Genomic DNA, 13,586 nt, shown 5'->3' on the forward strand with positions numbered 1-13,586 from the left:
TGGTTCCTTTTTGCTGATAGTTGTTGTTAATTGCTGTTATAGTGCTGTTTCTACACTATGATTTTTAATAGTTTTGCTATGTAAAGGGTCAGTGCCCTTGTTCTCATTGCTTTATTAATAAAAAACACTCTCAATTTTTTTTATATTGAATCAGAGCAAGAAAGTTTACGTAGAGGTAAGCAATATCAAGTTGCCAAAAAAAGAAGTTATAATACTATCAATAGTCTAATACGATCTATAACGACTTACTATAATAAGAGTATAATTCCAAAGCTCTACTGATTTTATGATGTTTAATGTCATTATAATTAAACTACACAAAAAAAAAATAACTTCACATTTTTCAATTTTAAATAAAAAGACTTTATAAAAATAATCATAAACATTGGGAATGTAATTCTTTTATAATTCAATACCAGCACAATTTGTTTTAATATATGAAACTATCATATTAGAAAGACAATAGAGAATCTTTAGCCTGAAAATATTCCCTAACACAAGTAAAAACGAACAAACATTTAAATCAGTGATTCAAAAATAGAGCTTGCGAGACAGGACAAAAAAATTTGTTTCTGGAAGGAAGATTGTACAGTTCCCGTTGCTTGACGGTAACAACCTATTGCAGGTCATGCCTTACCTAGGCGCACGCTGATTTTTGTATACAACATCACAAAACAAAAGAAATAAAAGAAGAATAACATCCTCAAGATTACCTCAACACGTTCTTCGACACCAATCAAAACAGACCCACTTCTTTGAATTCAATGTGAAGCACGCCCATTTGTAATTTCACCCCTATTAATTGACTTCGAGGATATCTGAATATCGTAATTCCTCAGTCAAATCGTTGGTCCTGACAAGGTTGCTGTATCCTCCCAAAGTCCGCTTTCATGGTTTGGAGCATAGTCCGTCTGATGTTGAAATCAACATATTCAACTGTACCCTTTTAGACATTATCTCTGGGTGGATGCGCATTTGTAGGACCAAGAATTGTCTTAAAGTTTCCTGAGAATCTCTTTTTTGATAAAGCAGAAGGCTTCGATTTGGATCAGTGTTCGAAAAGGTATAACCATTTTCACATTCGTGCCATCTTGGTTCCTTTTTAAGAGATTTTTGGGTGTATTTATTACAGTTTGTCGAAGTCCTGAATTTAGTCTGTGTTGGGATAGCCAATTGCTAAGAAGAGCATTTGGGTGCCTCTGATACTCTGGAGGCCCGTCCTCGAAGATTTTCAGGTAAATTTTCTTTTCAATTTGCTAATCTGTCGTCTTTCTCTAGCATCTATTCGTTTTGTTGTTAGACACCTTGTTATTCTCTATGAATTATGTATGCAATTAACTGTAAAGGTAATTAATACTCTATTTAGGTCTGCATCAGTGCCAGGAATATGTGGGCGCATTTACTAAATAATGTATGCCAGTTGCATGTTTAGGACTCTATATTTTAGGAATCCACCTCATTTATTGTTGTTGGGTGCCCTGGGTAGTTATGCATCAGGCGTGCTGTACCTTTTTAATTATATTCTAAGGTGGGTATGTGGATTTTAGCAGTTTTATGAGGTTGCTTAAGGAGCCGTCATGCTTCTAAAAGCATGCAGCTGGGAATGACACGAGTGTTGCTAACCATCTACTCAGAAATAAGTAAAATTATCATCCACGAAAATATGAACGGAAAAGCACTTACAATGGATTACGAGAGGCAGTTACGAAGGGCTGCAGTGTAAGACAAGGCTGCCTGCTATTCAATTTTTTTGGATAAAAGGATGGAACACAAACATTAATGAAGCATCATTCTTTCCTCTGGTGGGAGACTTGAATATTTTTCGAATAGATCAGGCTATGCTGATTAACAATGACTTGCTTACTGCATGATTGCCATCTTAGCAGGCGCCTCTGCCAGGAATTATTGTTTTTGGAAGGATATAGGCTCTTTTAATCTTATGACTGGCTCAGATGTTATCTTTTCTAGCTTTTGTAGTGGAAGATTTTCCATGTAATTCTGTTGTTCACGGTATGTAGCTTTCACTCTATTTTGTTTAGCATTATAGGCATTTGTTCTTAAAAAAGGAGCAGAAGCATTTTGAATATTTATTATAATAGACATTCCTATACATTTTGTGGAATTCTACTAGTTATATGTCATTTAGTATAGCAGGGATTCTCCAAATAATTAAAGTAATGAATGACTGGCTGTCTGCATGTTTCCTAAGAATGTTTCCTTTTAGATCTATAGATGGGCTTTGCCAGCTGGAGAAATTTCTAGCAAAAGGAAAGGAAAGGAAAGGAAAGGAGCTTTGATAGTCCACGATGCCAGCAATCTGTATATGGGTCTATAGATGGGTTAGAGCAATATGGGACTACCTCGTACTCCTTGTGGGAGGCACCTAACTGTGCTACAAACGAGGCGTACATACCCTACCCCTTGTGGGATTTGAACTTGTGACCTCTCTTGCAAGGTTATAAGAGGGTCTATAGATGGGTTAGAGCAATATGGGACTACCTCGTACTCCTTGTGGGAGGCACCTAACTGTGCTACAAACGAGGCGTACATACCCTACCCCTTGTGGGATTTGAACTTGTGACCTCTCTTGCAAGGTTATAAGACATAAGAAATTTTTCTTTAATTGCCCCGCCTGTGAGGGTTCTCAATTTAGATAAAGGGAAAAGACAAGTGATACGGCAGTATGCAGCCATATTGGCTGAAATTTTGAAGGTCTCATGGGAGTTGCTTGTATGCATGCCCTTAGATGTTCTGAATATAAATGGTAGGCAGCAGCAAAGCTAATCCGTCCTACTGCTTAAACAAAGCATGCACCTATGCTCTAAAACTTAAAGAAGCAACATATGCTGGGAGTCTGGGAGGCAAATAGGTGTCCAATTTAATAGGAGTTGACTCACAGAGCTTGTGGCCTGGATACAACTTCTTGAGTTGCTTTTTGTTGTTCCATTGATAAGATAGTTATGGTGGTCATGGAAAAAAAGCTTTTTGAGTTGTTTCTTATTCTTAACCTCTTTATTTTTTTTTTTGTTATGGTGATCATAAATGTATTGAAAAAGATTAATTACATTGTAGTATTGAAATAACGATTTGATTCAAATAATAAGAATAGTAATTGTCTCCTAATTAATCAATTTAAATCATTATTTACGGCTGGGTAATCTCCCCTTCTAGATATAGGCCAGTTTAATAATAATTTATTACTTTCAATACATATATGATTTAAATTGATTAATTAGGAGACAATTACTAATCTTTTTATCCGAATCAATAATTTATTTGTTTCAATACATATATGATTTAAATTGATTAATTAGGAGACAATTACTATTCTTATTATCTGAATCAAATCGTTATTTCAACATGAATGACATAGGTAGGATTAAGGCATACCTGATGTTAGATGAGTGTAGTCTTGTGAGGACAACCTGCACCCAAAAAGAAGACATGAGAGGGGTTGCGTGGGTCTGTTGTCTATCAAGCCCAAGAAATGGTTGCTTCTAACCTCCTTGCTAGACTTGGTGGCCCATGTTGCTTGCCCTTCAAGCCCATTACCCATACACACAACATCTTGCAAGTTTGGCATGGAGAGTGCAATCTGGTTCCTTGACTCCAAGGGTCCTTATGATCACTTGCGAGCCCCTTGTCACCATTGGATTACACCTAAACCTTTTCTCACAAGATGCAGGAAATAGATTGAACCACTTCTTAAGTGCAAACATCTCATATGGAATATAACAACTTATAAATGTATATGTATATTCCTCTAATTAATATAGTTTGCTATATTAACGTTATTGTTATTACTTCTGTTTTTATTATATATATAATAACTCTTATCAATCCTTATAAAATTCTGCTTCTATTCTGGATTATAAATTGTGATTAATTCTTACATAATTCTGCTTTATTAATACATTACAGCTTAACTTTATTTCTCATTAATTATTAGCTTATAATCTTCAATAATGAATTGCTTAAATTATTAAGTAATGCCACATACCTTCCGTATGCTGCTTGCAAGTATAAATCAATTTCACTGAATGTTTGAGAGCCAGACTTATCGCTGCCCTTTCTTGCAGTTGGAATGATTGTCTTATATACTATTCAATGGCAATGAAAGTCATGTTGCAAAAGACATGACTCTTGGCTGTTCATAATCGCCACTTTCCTTGCACCCTTTCACATCTATTAGCCACCGATTATTCTCTTAATTAATTCTCTGTCACACGATAATAAACTGTGCATTCTAGGTTTTGGTTAGATTACAACTTAATCGAATAATCTCTAACATTATTTAGGGTTGGGTGTTTGTCTTAGATAGCAATTCCGATCTCTCTATATATTTATTTTATGCTCCCTTGGGTCTGCTAATGTATATTTTCATTTCACAGTAAATTAATATATTATCATAGAATTCAGACTGTTGTGCGAATGATTGTAACCTTGCTTGTATTATTCTTCTTCTTGCCGATTGATGTCATTCCAAACGTAGTGCCATATCCTTTTTTTCCTCCCCTTCTACCACCCCCGTGTCTTCTTCATATACCCCTTACTTGGTGAAGACGTGGCTTTTGGGTGGGGTCCTTTATTGAGGAGTGGCATCTCCTCATCTTCTTAACTGCCGCAACTTAATTATTTGTTTTTCTTAACAAATTGTGGTGGGTAAATTTTTTAATGTGATCAGTGACGCTGGTGCGACACGTCCTCCGGTACCACGTGGGCTGGGAAGAGACTAGACCTCATGACTGCATGCTTCACTACTCGAAGTTCTCACCAATCAAGCTAGGCCCCCAACCCAGGGACAAGACAGTTAATTTAAAGATTTGACTAATCTAAATTTATCGTTATTTTAATTTATTAAATAAACGGAGTATAGGGCGCTAGTTATAAGTGAAAGATGTTCTATATTAAATGAATTGGGCCTATTTATATTTGGATGCGACAATGGGAGATAAAAAATGGACTTTATTAAATGAAAAGGAAACATTGAAGAGGCTCAAACTTCTTGGGAGAGCTATAAAGGCAATTTTGTGGAGCTCATTTTTGATGCTAAGTTTGATATTTTGATATTGCCATTTCTTTTGGAGGAGATTGCTCTTATTTGGTTTGTGAGGACGAAACCCCTTGTAGGCAACATTCCCCATCTTATTGAGAGACATAATTCGGAGAATTTTTTGGTGTTTTCATTTAGGAAACATAGTGGAGTTCATTGCATTTCAGATTTCAGACATTGTTGAGTTTGGCATTTCTTATTTTGTATGAGAGGGCCAATTCAAGGAGATTGCAGAGGGATTTTGTTGTGGCTTGTGTTCTTTGCCTTGGCCATACTCTTCCTAGGTTGGGCCGTACTACTCTATAGCTGGTTGTACCCTTTGAACAGGCCATACTCAAGGAAGGGACATGAGACCGTTGGAGCTGGGCGTTTGCTGTTGGAGGTGTTTCATTGAGGATTTGGGGATGGTTTGCTGCATTATTTGTCTATCTTCTTCACGCCAATCAAGTTGGGAGTCTTTGTGCTAAGCGATTAGTATTTCTGAGTGTTATTCTTGCTGCAGTCCATTATTTTACATAACCAACAAATGGGCATGTTATATTTATGATTGTAATCAGCTTTGCTCATCTGGGTATCTACAGTTTTGTTTCTGCAATGTACTTTCAGTTATGGCTGATTCTATTCTATTTCTATTTGCTGTTAGAAAATTGTATCTGTTGCAATATATTTCTGCTTCTATCTTCTCTATCAAACATTTGCAAAACACAATCAAAAACAAAAAAAAAACACCAAAGGCAAATAGGGCTGCATATTACAGTGGTATCAGAGCAATGTATCCTGCCATCCTTGAGGGTATAATATGAGAAAACAGTGACACGTCAAGCTGGGAACAATCACCATTTCTGTTGCATTATCGTGGAAACAGGTCTTCTCCGAATATAATTGTAGAAGAAATGGCATTAGAGAGACATACCAAAAATTTGTTGGATGCCTTGGTGAGAGGGCAACAAGCGGTAGAACAAAGGGCACAACAACATAATCAACGTTTGGATCTACTAACAAAAAAGATGGCTCGACTAATGGACATAAATATTGGTGCCAATAATGGAGGTAACAATGGAGGCAATAATGGTGGTGTCAATGGCCAAGGAGAAAACTCAATTCATGGTGGAAATCCAAATCAGCAAACTAGAAGCATCAACTCAAGGCCTCTTATGCCTACCTTTCCACTTAGGCTACCAACACCAGTTGATAATGAGCCTCAGATCACTGGTTTGTAGGATCAGTTCAGACCTGATTGGAAGAGTGGAGGTCCTAAGCTCTAGGTTGCTAAATCATGAGGGACTATATTGATGCTAGAATGAAGCATAGACCCTGCATTGGTGATAGAGCACAAAACTATGATATGTGGAATGTGGTGGGAAAATTGACTTTTTGCTTATTACGATGGTTCACGGAAGACTTCAGCTAGAGCTTGGGTTCAGAAGTTAGACACCTATTTCCAACTCAACCCTATGCTAGAAGAAGAGGCCATTAAGTATGCAATGATACATCTTGATGGTATTGCACATGAGTGGTGGCATCATGAGATGATCACCATGGGACATGATAGGATTAGTTCTTATGTAGATATTACAGAGAGGTTAATTGAGAGATTTGATAAGAAAGATTTGGATTTACATTTCAAAGAGTTGGCATAGTTGAAGCAACGGGGTTCAGTGGATACGCATATTGCAGATTTTTAGAGGCTTGCAATGTTAGTCACTGATATTTTAGAGAGAAGACTCATGGTTCTTTTTAGGCATTGGTTGACAGATCCATTGAGATGTTGGATTAAGGCTCCCAATCCACCTACTTTACAGGAGGCCATAAAAAAGGCTTGACATGGAGGCTTCTACTTCTAGAAACAAATTTCAGTCCAAGGGATTCGCACATAAGGACGAAGACAAGAAACAATTTCAAAGGGAATTAAACCTAATTTTAACTAATGCAACACTATGCAATATCACACTATTTGCTATGCACCTGATAAAACTTTAAGCACATCTGAAGAATTTCCTATAATTTCACCAAGTAAGCCATTTTAATCTAACAATTACTCTAATTAATCAAAACTCATGTTTAGTACATTCTCTGTGATATACTCCCTTGCACATTTTATCAGGGATTCATAATGAACATGATAGAGAACAACACTTAACGTGAAATATGGCCAACAATTTCTAATATTTGGAATAACCACCATAAGGTTTAAAAGAAAAGCCAAGAGGGAGAATTATCAAATTCAACACTAAATCATAAAATGCATGTGATTTCAACAATAATTCAAGTGTGACCAAGGGCCACAAAATGGATAGATGAAGGAGTTTGGTGACTAGACTAGTCATAAGTAAATTCAAAATACAATGCTAGCCCTTACAACGGGTGGGACATTTCATCAAAACTGAAATAAATCATTAAATATGAAACACATTCACATAACTGAGTGACCAACATCAGCCACATCTGAGGGAGTAATTGCTACACGATACCCAGGGATACAACATCCCAGGTGCATTAAAGAACGCACCCAAGCACATCACACAAGCGAGTCGTCTGCAACTACAATACTATACAACATTTAAGCATCAAAACATGCAACTTTGTACTCAACTTGCAGACATTTTCTATTTTGATGCAACGCAATCACTTCATTATGTAAGGAGACATATGCAGGGGTATACTACCACGTCCACATGAAATACACTTAATACAAGGATTAGGCTAACTTAGAGCAACACATTCACGAGGAAGGTTGCAATCACAAGGATATGATACATAGGATCACCTTTATCACATGTTCTCAAAACAAGGCCAAGTCATGGTACATTTAGGCTCTAAGCCAAGGATACTTTACACATTGACTAATATAGAGGATGACTAACATTCAGCCACGCTGAAGTTGCCCACACAAGGGTTATGCATTCACTTTCATCACGAAAGTATCACAGGCTATGAGTAAATGATACCCACATACTTAACAAGGACAACACAATGGAGGCACTAGGCCACCTCAACACAATACTATTATGATGCAAAATTCTCTTCAACACTCAGTTACACACATTAAGCAAGGTAGGGTCAACATGAAACCACGGATCACAAATGTAGGATATACATGATGTAGATATCTTGAATAAACTTCTTCACAATTCCACAAGGCAATGAATCACACAGGTTCTAGTATGAATACAATAAACAATGCAATTTGGGGACGTAAGTAATTGACCCAAATGATCTATTATGATAATTCATGTATCTTTCACTAATCAATACTTTCATTTCACACATGTAACATTACATTCTTATATAGAGCAATGTACAATACACACCGAGCAAGTCTCACAATATCAACATATTTCTATCATCTCATGAACGAGAATCATACGAATCTCTTCATATTTATATGCAACACTCAAGCAATGCAGTTTACAATGCTTAATTCGGAGCCAATCAATAGATATTCAAGTTAAGCTAGGAAGTTCCATTAGTCACACCATCCAAGAGGCACACAAGAGCAAACATATTAGAATAATATCTTAGTTATTAATTATTAATGGTCAATTTTGTATTCTATTGTAAATATTAGATGTTTCTAATTTTGCTTCTGTTATTGATTGTTTCATAATGAAAAGATCCATCTTGTAACTCTATAAATGATTGTTTGATCATTCTTTTAATTCATTCAATTATTTTACCAATTGCCTGTGTAATATTGTATCAGAGTAAGCAAATCTTTTTTGGAAATTTTTTCCAAGTAATTTTTTTTTTCCAAAACTGTCTAAGGTTTTTAGTTTATTTTGGTGCTTGCTGTTGGCATATGTGAACCGGCATGAAGACATGATGACATTGTATGTTGTCATTGATGTCAATATGTTGGAGAGTGAACCGACAATATGCTGAAAAGTGAATCGGCACAATGTGGTGAACCGGTATATGTGCAAAGAAGTGAACAGGTATATTGAAGCTAAACAGTTGGCAAAGTGAACCGGTATAGTGGTATAAACCGGTATATTGAGCAATAGGTGAAGTGGTATGTTTGTCCAAGAGAATCGGTATGATGAAATGTGAACCGGCATATGGAATGTTCTCTATGAAGACTTAACATGATATGACTAACCGGTTGGTAGTCTTAGCTTAAGGGTTTCCGGTTGAAGTGTTCCAAGCCTGTGTGACTCAACTGATGACATTGTGTGATGAGTTAACATTGTAATGAAGATCCGATCATGTTGCCACGTCAGCTTGAGCGCGTGAAGGATCTTGCATGAAGAAGATTGATCCTATCTACCTCGGGAATATGTGAAGTCTCTCTATAAACGGTGGAGAACGCGTGATGGGTTACAAGTCGCCATGAAAGCGGTGAAGAATGAACGATGGAGAATGTCTTGAGATCCAATGCAATGTGTTCAATGGTCAGGATTGAATCGTTTGAATTACTTAATCTAAATGTTTTAGGGTTTAGGGTTTATGCTACCGACCTATCTGTTTCCTATAAGGTCGATGTTGTGTTTCTTTCTGAGGTTGTTGGCAAATGGTGTGTGTGTATCTAAGTGCAGAGATATGTGATTCTTGCCAGACCAGATGAGATAAGAGGATTGATTCCTGCATTGTGTGTGTGCAGAAGGAAGGAACTTAAGCGGATCTGCATTAGGCATTCAGTGCTATTATCAGATCATTGTAATACTTGTTGATCTTTAACCACTTGGAAAATCCCTCAACCGGGTAGCTTTAATCAGCTTGTTGTAAATCCTTTAACAGGGTGACTCAAACTAATTGAGTTCTTGAAATCCTCTAACAAGGTAACCTCTAACAGGGTTTAACCCTTAACCGAGTATTTAGCCATCCCTTAACTGGGTGATCCCTAACAGGATTGATTCTTAGCAGAACCTGTTGTAACAGTCTTTAACCGGACTAGGCTCCTAACAGAGCAGACTTCTAAAGAGTTCAAAAGCAACTTGTGGGTATTCATCCTCACCGTGGTTTTTCCCAGTTGGGTTTCCATGAGAAAAATCTGTGTCATGTGTAGTATTTTTCATGTGATGATTTAAGTGATTTGTGTCTGAAGGTAAATCAGGCTGAGCTAGCTGTTATTATATTTCTGATGATAGATTACCTATTCATGCATAAGGGTGAAATGGAAGTGTAGTATTAAGTTGAGTGGAAAGTTAAGTGATTAACCGGTTAATGCTGTCACAGTCATTCTTAGCTTTACCGGTTGCACTCTGTTTCAGATCGGGGTTATTGTCTGTCAAACATTTGTAGTGTTTGCAGTCAAACCGGTTTGTGAAAAGAATTTGTGACTGTACTGATTCACCCCCCCCCTCTTAGTACCGGTTTGGTACTTATTGTTCATCATTGAGTTATCACTTGCTAGCTCGAGGGTTTTAACGTGATTTTTTTCGCGTTTTTATTTTTTCAAACCCTCTGGTCACGTTCTGTCAATCTCTATTCTTTGTATCCACGCGATTTGTGTTCTGCCGTGTCTGTTCAGTTGACCCAAGCCGCGACCTTCGTCTTCTCTCTGCTTGTGTCGTCATTTGTTTTTGCTTGTGACCTGCGATTTCTTTTATTCGTGTCACGACCTATGTTCGTGGGCGACCTGTAGATTTTTTCCATCCATTTATTTCTGCTCGCGATTTCATGTTCGTGCTTGCATAAAGGTCAAAAGTCCCGATTTTATTCACGACCTGTGGTTTTACCTGCGTGACTTTTGTCTACGTTCCTCCATGTTTGTGTTTATTTTCGACGGCATTTCGTGATTCTGTGTGCTGAGCAACAGTTTTTATTTTTTTCTGCAAACCCGCGCATGTGAATTGCATATTTCATGACGTCCCTATTTTGAGATTTGGTGGCCGTGGTTTTGTGTCTTCAACGCCGAGGGTTTCCAGTTATCTTGTGCGCCTTTTTTCTTCTGCAACCTGTTCGTGCCGTGTAGGGTTTATTTTCGACCCTCTGTCCTTGTTTTTGGCGGCTAGGGCACACATTTCAAGAACTTTTCTTGGGGTTTTTTATCATGTTTGTTTTTTCTTTCAGCAAATTTTTGGGTGTCTGTTAGATTTTTTTGGGTCCTTAGAAATCCATACATTGGGATCCGTGCCCTTTTTTTAAATCCTGCCTCGAAATCAATGCAAGTTTTCTGCCTTAGTTTCGTTTGTTATGCGTCGCATTTATGTGATTTCACGCGTTGACAAACTCTTGCCTCGATAGTTTTTGCCATGATTCAGTCAACCAACTTTGATCTCCATTTTCGTGATGGCATCTCTAATGAATATTCTGCTCGAGGGGAGTTACAAATACAATGACAGAAATTATAATACACGGAAGCAACGGATGCTCACTATTTTCGAGTATCGTGTCATCGATTAGTTGGTTCTTGGAAAAGCCACCCATCCCTTTGCAAGTAGTCTTGATTAGACCCAGTTTGATGAGCAAAATCGTGAAGCTATCATGCTCATCAAGCCCTAGTGACCCACGATCAACTTCCTTAGATACCTATCGGCAAAACAACTGTCGAGATATGGGAGCATCTCAAGACACTGCATGAAACATCTGATAAGAGCAGAGCCTTCTTTTTGAAAAATATGCTCTTGTCTATTGTCATGGATGAGCGTAAATCCCTCCAGGAGCATCTCAATCAGATCAAAGACATCCCTGATTAGTTAGAAGCCATTGGTTGGGATATGGAAGAGGATGACATGGTAGTTATCGCATTGAAGAGTTTATCGAAGCCCTATGAGCATTTTGTCGAAACACTCAACATCACATCGTTCGGTGTCGATCTTAAGTTTGTTGATCTTTGCACTAAGCGTCTACAGCAGGATCGATGGAAGCAACAGTTCGACAGCTGTACCGGCTCATCCTCTACAGAACAAGCTTTTACAGCCAAATCCTTTCATAAGGATAAATGCAAAATTTAGACTTCTCAGTCTTCTCAGTGGAAACCCTTTGCTCCGTCATCAGAAGGCTTGAAGAAGAAAAGTGTTCAGTACAATTATTGCCATAAGTATGGTCATATGAAGCTTGAGTGCCGTAAACGCTTGGCTGCCCAGTCCAAGCAAAGTGGTTCAGAGCCTAAAGCTAATGTAGTGGAGCACACTGAGCAGAGCGAGTCTGCCCTTTACGCCTTCATGGCTAAAAGACCTGCAGACCATGTGAAGTCTTCTGCCTGGTATATAGATTCGGGTGCCTCATGCCACTTCACTCATCTCCGAGATTGGTTCATTGATTTTCAGCCAGCCTTAGATTCAGTTATTTTTGGAGCGAAAGAGTACACTGTTGTCAGAAAGGGCAATGTGCATATTTAGTCTAGAGGGAGGAATTTGATTTTCCTCAACATGTACTATGTTCCAGGAATGGAACTCAACCTTCTCTGAGTCAGTCAAATTCCGAGACATTCTCCTCGGTTCAATGTGACCTTCAGTTCACATCAGTGCAGTATCATTGATCGGGAGACTCATTCTACTACTGCCGTGGGTCTTAAGGATCATGGTCTATTCAGGCTAGTTGACTCTGGTGATTCTTAGGAGCTTGCCATGGCAGCCAAGCGCTCCTCTGTTAGTACACTCTGGCATCAGCTTTATGGGCACTTAAATGTGCAGTATCTTTCTTAGCTTGTTCGGGAAGATCTTGTTATCGAACTGCCAAAGTTCCAGACCCTGAACCTTGGAGTTTGTGGAGCATGTCACGCTGGCAAGCAACATTGGACTCCTTTCTTAGATGGTGACTCCTGGAGGGCTTCTAAGGTACTACAACTGGTCCATGTTGATATCTGTGGGCCTATGGCTACTCCTTTTGTTACTGGTTCTAGGTATTTTTAACTTTTTGTTGATGATTTTGGTCGAAAAATGTGGGTGTATTTCCTTCATCAGAAATTAGAGGTGTTTGTTTTGTTTCAAAAGCTCAAAGCATTAGTAGAAAAAGAGTTTGGTCAACATATTGTTACTCTTCGATCTGACAATGGGGGAGAATTCTGTTCTTCTACCTTCTCCCATTTTTGTGAACAACATGGCATAAAGCGCCAACTCACTACACCTTACACCCCACAGCAAAATAGTGTCGTTGAGCGGAGAAATCATACGATTACCGAAATGGTCCGGTCTATGCTTGAACACAAGGGTGTTCCTAAGAAGTTTTGGGTTGAAGCAGTTAACATTGCAGTCTATCTTTTGAATTGGTCTCCTATTGTGGTTGTGAAGAAGAGGACTTTGGAAGAGGCTTGGTCAAGCCGCAAGCCGAAAATTAGTCACCTGAAGGTTTTTGGCTCCACCGCCTTTGTTTGGATCCCTGATGCTAATTACATCAAGCTGGATGCTAAGAGCTAGAAACTCATGCTAACTGGCTACAATGATAATCATAAAGCCTACCGAGTGGTTGACATCGAGACAAATCGTCTCATCTTGAGTTGTGATGTGGTTTTTGATGAGGAACAAGGGCCATTTGAGCTCTCTCTTCCAGTTGTGGATTCAGAGGATCAACTTCTTAAGCCTCAAGACTTGGGTGTTCGTCTTCCATTAGGTCCACCAGATTGGAGGGCTCTAGCTGTTTCGGTTCCTTC

General features: G+C 38.3%; 1 protein-coding gene across 9 annotated transcripts in view; it reads left to right on the forward strand.

Moving 5' to 3' along the window:
* Positions 1 to 551: 551 nt before the first annotated feature.
* Positions 552 to 13,586, forward strand: part of LOC131059912 (lipid phosphate phosphatase 2) — a 105,211-nt gene continuing 92,176 nt past the window's right edge. Inside the window, exons 1-3 of one of the 9 annotated variants that reach the window (XM_059219547.1) lie at positions 572 to 1,063; positions 1,170 to 1,235; positions 1,551 to 2,010. The gene's annotated coding sequence lies outside the window, so the exon portion shown is untranslated. Of the gene's footprint in view, positions 1,236 to 1,550; positions 2,011 to 13,586 lie in introns of all 9 variants that reach the window. The other 8 variants (XM_057992981.2, XM_057992986.2, XM_057992979.2 and 5 more) reach the window with 8 other exon arrangements.

This window comes from Cryptomeria japonica, chromosome 1 (genome assembly GCF_030272615.1).
Source record: "Cryptomeria japonica chromosome 1, Sugi_1.0, whole genome shotgun sequence".
NCBI lineage: Eukaryota > Viridiplantae > Streptophyta > Pinopsida > Cupressales > Cupressaceae > Cryptomeria > Cryptomeria japonica.